Below are 7,120 nucleotides of genomic sequence, written 5' to 3' on the forward strand. Positions count from 1 at the left end.
GCAGGCATAAGATTAGCAGCAGAAGCTGCCAGTTGCTGAACCTACACTGCAGGCATTGATTATTAGTAGCAGAGTCTGCCATCTGTACCCTGCCAGGCATTCACAGGCATTGTGTGAACCTTTATTACTCCACCTTCTTCACTCCATCTGCCAAATCAAGCTATCCCAGTGCAGTTTTCTACTTTTCCCTTCTACCGCAGATTGCCAATAAACTACATCTTATTAGTGGCGATATTGATCCCAAAATGTCCAAAAAAGAAAAGTTGACACTGAAGGCAGACAATTTAATGACAAATGGGAAAGTGAATACAGTACATGTGTGTGCTCAGAGAGGGCAAACCAGTGTGTATATTGTGTTATGAGGCAGTGTCGGTGATGAAAGAGTACAATGTACGTCGTCATTTTGACACCAAACATGGTGTTAAGTATGGCAAATATACCTTGGAAGAAAAGCATAAAATTGTGCAAGAACTAAAAGGCAAACTGCAATCACAGCAGCAAATGTTTACAAAGGCTACAGCGAAAAATGATGCTGCAGTGAAAGCAAGCTTTATAGTGGATGAAGAAAATGCCCATACTTCAAGGTGTTTTTCAGAGGGTGCCTTTTTGAAGCATAGCATGCTAAAAGTGTGTGAGCAGGTATGCCCAAACCAGATACAGAATTTTCAATATGTCAGTTTGTCAAGAAACGCCATTGCAGACAGAGTTTGGGAACTCTCAGGGAATCTATCAACATGGCTGGCCGAACAGGCATGCAGTTATCTCGCTTTTTTACTTGCTGTCGATGAAAGCACAGACAACACTGATACAGCTCAGCTTTATACGTGCCACGAAGACCGACCTCTCTGTCACTGAGGAACTTTTGGATGTAGCTGCCATGCATGGGACGACGACTGGTAGAGATATATTTGAGGCTGTGGAGAAATTCCTAAATAATTATAAATTACCCTGGGAAAAGTTGGTGGGGCTAAGTACTGATGGCACACCTGCAATATGTGGGGAAAAGAAAGGCTTGGTTGGACTTATGAAGGAAATAATGCAAAAAAGTCACTGTCACACACCTCTGATTACTTATCATTGCATTATCCACCAAGAGGCTATGTGTGGAAAAGTTCTGGAAATTAATGACATAATGACCACAGTCATTAAAACAGTTAACTTTATACGGGCACATGGCCTGAATCAACGGCAGTTCTAGCAGATTTTATAGGAGGTGGGTGCAGAGCATGGAGACGTGCATACCACACAGAAGTAAGATGGCTGAGCAGGAGCGCAGTCCTCAAAAGATTTTTTGAGCTCAGAGAACAAATCGCTCTTTTCATGGAAAGTAAAGAAAAACCCTTGCCTGGATTGTCAGATCCCGCCTGGCTATGTGATTTTGCTATGATGTGTGACATATGGGAGCATCTTGCCCAACTGAATCAGAAGCTGCAGGGACGCAAACAAGTCATCACGAAGATGTCTGACATGATCACAGCATTCCAGCGTAAACTTCAACTATGGAAGTCCCAACTGGAACAGGACAATCTTGCCCACTTTCCTGTTTGTCAGAGTATATCAGCCACTGTTTCTGGTGCTTTTTCTTGTAGCCGGCTGGCTACCATAGTTAGCCGGTTAATAACTGAATCTGAGCGGCACTTTTCTGACTTCAGAACACAGCACTTTGACATCTTTGCCAATCCTTTTATAGTTGATGTCAACAATGCGCCCCTTCAGATGGAGATAATTGAGCTTCAGACAGACAGTGGCCTGAAATCAAAGTTTCAGGATGTTGCAATTGAGGACTTCTACCCTCTACTGCCCCCTGACTCAATGCCACAGCTCCGACTTCATGCTGCCAATGTTCTGTCCATGTTCGGGAGCACCTATCTTTGTGAACAGATGTTTTCAATAATGAATCTGAACAAAAACAAGCACAGGTCACGCATCACCGATGACCACCTCCACGCTGTTTTGTGGGATGCTACAGAACAAGAAATAAAACCAGACATTAACTCATTGACCCGGGAGAAAACGGTGTCAGACATCTAGCCAGAAAACAAAACAGTGAGCATTTTATGTACGTGGCAATATTACTGTTTTGCTTGATATCATGTGAGTTGGTTTGACAACCCTGTTAAGGAAAAAGATTGTTGCACTCATTTGAAATTCATATTTCTAGTTAACATTGTCAGTTTATGACTGTTCAGTAAACAATTTGGCCCACAACTTAGGCTGGGTTTTAGATTTCGGTCCCTTCTGTGATAGAGTTTGACAGCCCTAGCTTACACGGTGGTAAAAGCAACAAAAGTGTGGTGGAGACGCTCAAAAGTTCAAGTTCACAAAGTTTCAAAGTGCCTAAAAGAGAAAAAAAAAATGGTCAGATAGGACAGTCGACATGAAAAGACGAATTACAGCCTGCCATCTGTTTCAAACAATATTACAAAGCTGACCCCTGTGCATGATGACATGATGGTTCTGCTGTGCCAAGTATGTCTTTGGCGCTGGCTGCTCACACACCTCTGCCTCAGAAACCGCTGGGAGGCCATCTGGCTGTGTGTTGACAGGCTATTTTGGAGTCACAAAATGCAATCGTGGATGCTGTAAGAGATGTGGCCAATTAACTAAAAAATCTAAAGGCTGTACTATGTGATCTTGACCAGAATTTAAATGAATTGGTCAAAAAATAAGTGCTGCATCTGTTTACCTATTTATATATTTTGCTAATTACATTCAAATGAAGTTGTTACACTGTCCAATTTGGCTGATCATTTGGTGGGTCAGGGTCATCAAAATGCATCTCTTCAGGTACATGCCTGTACTTTCTGCGGACAATAGAGCAGCACATTAATAGAGTGGAAATGCATTCTATTTACATAAGCAAATTCATTCTTGGAAGACGCCTTTATAGTATAGTGACAGCACCAAGCACTACAATGGATCGATTCTCTTCTCTTTACATGGCTATTTGAGGTGATTCCCACTCTCTGTCTTTAAAAGGACTGCTTTCCTTTTGTTGTAGTAGTTGGAAAAAACACCTGCAACTGTATGGAGCTACTGTTTTCATAGGTTCTCCAGGTATATATGATGTAATGCCAGCTCATTCTTTTGGCGACTTGTCTAGCACTATTGCAATAGCAATGTATGTGCAGTTGGCCACTCCAATTACATATCAAATATATTCAAACACTGTGTAAGGAAATCTTATATATCTGAATGACAAACGGATAACACCATCCTATACAACTGGCATGGTGTGACTGTTTGTGAAATACCCGATGAGTAGAAATACCTGATAAGATTATGTTTGAATGTATTTAATGGGCTCCTGTCAGGCACGGGCCTTTGGAATTGTACCAATACAGTTCCAATGTTCTTTTTTGAAATCTGGAAGTTTTTTTTAATATTTTCCATAAATATGTTTGTGTAGAACCAGTTTCATAAATACTATAGGGTGGTCCAGATCTAATTATGCAACTTTTAATGCAATGCAAGAAAATAATACAAGACAAAAGAATTGTTCAAAATGTCTTGTAATAAACGAAAATGGACTTACATTGAATTAATTCCATGTAATGTCCCACTTGTCCCCCATCCAGTTGGATACAGGCTGTGAGTAATAAACTTAATAAGTTATAACGTAATGAAAATTGCATAATTAGATCTGGACCACCCTGTAAAGGTATACTCATATACGTGTAAAGACAGAGGAAAACAACTTCTAGAGTGTACTAAAAATCAAATATTGAAATATCACATTCAAATAAGTATGCAGACCCTTTGCTGTGTCATCCCAGGTTGCGGTCGTTGCAGCCTCTAATTTTTAGTTATCTCTGACTTATGCTCATTATTGCAGTCTAGAGCAAATTGACTTGGATTGGACATGGTTTTACAAGGTGTATATGAGGTCCCACAGTTCATACTACAATGTTAGAAAAAGAAAAGGAAAATGCTATAATGTCCAAGAAATACGCTTTAAAATTCTGTGATAGGACAAAAACACAAAACCATTTCTAAAGCTTAGATTGTTCCCTAACATTATGAAATGGAAGAAATACAAAGCCACCAAGATTCTTTTGGAGATGACCATCCAGATGAGAAGGGCATTTGTCAGAGGGGTGAGTAAGAACTAAGAGGTTGCCCCTACCCATATGCAGGAGTACAAAGAGGTTTACCCATGATAATTCAAAGCTATGCAAATGGGACTTATATAAAGTACTGAGTTAGGGGTATACAAAATTCCAATTCATGTTTATGTGTCATTCCTGTCATATCTAAAACACAATGGGCCTAAATTGTATTACTCAAGACCAGAAATGTACTTTTGGACTTTGTATAAATCTGCAAACCACTCTGCAAGCATGTTTTCACATTGTCATTATATCAAATTGAGTGTAGAGTGATAGGCAAAAATAGAAAATATATCCATTTAAAATGAAATTTACGACACAATCAAGTATGTAAAAGGTATATATAAGCCATACCTAAAAAATGGCATGGTTTTGGGTCATGTGGTGAGTTGAGAGTGAACATTAAGTTATCTTTCCTAGTAATTTCCCACAATCCATAGGACAGCCTACTACTTCCAGCTGCCTTTTTTATCTACAGTATATATAAATATGCATTGGACTTTCAATGTATAGTCAGTGTGGCTAAAGTACAACAGCTGTTTCACTAGTAGTTCTCTGATTGATCTGCTGAATTAATGAATATGCAGCAAACCACTTGCATTTAAAGAAATTCATAACAAATCTGTGTTAGGGCTGATGGAAAGGCCCTCTTGATGCAGTTATAGAAGCCTGCTGTCTCACTCCAACTAATGCTTTTGCTGCTTAGATGGCAAAAATGCCTCAAAATCAATCTGCACTGAGTTTGGTGTGAAAAACCAATAGATCTATTGGTTACAACTATTCCTACGTTTTACAGAATCACCCAATACTTTAGTTCAATTAAAGCCCCACTCCCAGGCCAATCTAACTGTAGCAATTAGGAGGTGGAATGGCACAGTTCTAGGAGTCTGGGTTCAACTGATTCTCTGGTCACATTTTGTGGAAAGCTAACACACCACCTTAGCATCTTAGTGATTTTTGCTCTGATTTCTCAAGCACTAATCTTCTTGCTGTCTCAAAGAAATGTGTGTTAGATCATTTGACTACTCAAAATTGGAACAGGGTGTAAATGAAATGTCCTTATGCTTTGTTGGCTTTCTATAAAGTATTAATTAATGTCTTTAAGTTGAAGTTGCTGGAGACATCTTCTGTCTTCATTTTCTTCTAGGCTCCCAAGTTGGACTAAAGCTTTTTATGAAACTGAAGTATAACTTAAAATAAGTCTGAACCAGCACAAGCCACTTTAATTCCAGTTTTTATAAGTAAATGTAGTGATTAACTTCATGAGGTAGATGTACAAAATAAACAAGAATAGTCACATCAAATATTTGTGATTAAAATGTGTGCTTTGATTCAAATACTTAAAGTGTAAATACTCTCAATTGTAAGATAAAATGGTAGTGGTGCATAGAGAATTAGATTCCTAGTAAAGGAGAAAATTATGTTCATCATAACAATGCCCTTAACATTGGTGGCATCCCATGTGTTCATTTATTCAAAGATTTATTTATTAATAAAAACATGGGGTATCTTTCCTCTGTTCCGCCTGCTTATCCTCTTGACTCACTGTCTTGCTCTTTCTCCACCTCCAAAAATTCAATTGCTAGCCTCTAAGCCGTATTATGTAACTCCACTTAAATTCAATCATCTCCCCTTAATTTCACTTAGACTCAGAGACCTCACTCCTCTCTTTACTTCTCCTGCCAAGGTGACCATATTTTATTATGTAAAATGCTGTTATCTAAATCTTAATTATCAATAACCCAATTAATGTTCGTTCATCAACTTTACCCTACTCCCCATAAGTGCTACTTGATGAGGCTTGAACCTGATCCTCTTTGTTACTTTTGCACATTGTGAGTCCCAGGCACTTTTCTCCACAACTTCTATATTTGCCCTCTCTCTGGATTTTTCTATCTCACACCTTGTCTTGTTTCCTTCTTTTGATATTCCACTATTCCAGGGGTCCTCAATCACGGTCCTGGAGGGCCGCAGTGGCTGCATGTTTTTGCTCCAACCCAATTGCTTAATAAGAAGCACTTACTGCTCAAGTAACACTTCTGCTTCACTTTAGTTGTCTCGCTTGTTAAGATTTTAAACCCTTATTGCTTATTTTAGTCTTAAACAGATGTAGTCTTGGCTTTTAATTGTTCATAATTAGCAATAACATGCAAATGACAAAAGAGACCAGCATTTATCCATTTAGCTTGTTTCCATTTACACCTGTGTGTATTTATCATGCACTATTGGGTTTAATTAAATACTTGGAAGGTAATGAAGAGAAAAAAGTGAAGGACTGAAAATTACTCCTCCATTTTAGTCTTCAAATCATTTGGATGATATCTTTAAAAAGGGAAAGAAAATCTAGGATATGAGAATTACCTGGCATAGCAGAGTTAAAGCACTAACAAGCCATGAAATTAAATTATTGGCAAGAATTGCTTTCTAATTAAGCAACCAGGTTTGAACAAAAACCTGCAGCCCTCCAGGACTGTGATTGAGGACCCCTGCACTATTGCATGAAACTCAAATCACTTTAGATGTGTCCTCCCTGCATCTCACCTCTAACCAACAAAACCTTAACTGTTTAGGCACCCTTGCTTCAGGTTGGAAATCCTGTGACACTGGCACTAATAACTGTGTACATACATTTTACAGTTTATTACATATGGAGTTATAGGCATATATACCTCATATCAACAAAGCATCCATTGACACACACAAAAAAAAAAAAACACCCTGAAGTGATTTCATAAGTTATTCTTTTGAAAACAATATGCTCTCTGGAGAAATGTGTGGGCAAGTTTCTGAAGCATAAAACAATTTTAAGCACGGTGCATTTCAAAAGAAGTTATTTATTTAACAATTGTCTTTCAGAGGAAGTGAACCGACAGTATAGGTAAACATTACACATATAGTTGTGTTAATTTTACCCTGTTAAGAACTCCGAATGTTCTGCATATTTATAGAAATGAGACATCAGTACTTTTTGGAATCGATTATGTGCCTCTCTACTAATAATCCATTGTGAA

General features: G+C 38.4%; 1 pseudogene; it reads left to right on the forward strand.

Moving 5' to 3' along the window:
- The first annotated feature begins 253 nt into the window (after positions 1-253).
- Positions 254-2,193, forward strand: LOC120533313 (annotated as a pseudogene).
- The last annotated feature ends 4,927 nt before the right edge of the window (positions 2,194-7,120 follow it).

The sequence above is a fragment of the Polypterus senegalus genome, chromosome 8, assembly GCF_016835505.1.
Source record: "Polypterus senegalus isolate Bchr_013 chromosome 8, ASM1683550v1, whole genome shotgun sequence".
NCBI classification, from domain to species: Eukaryota; Metazoa; Chordata; class Cladistia; order Polypteriformes; family Polypteridae; genus Polypterus; species Polypterus senegalus.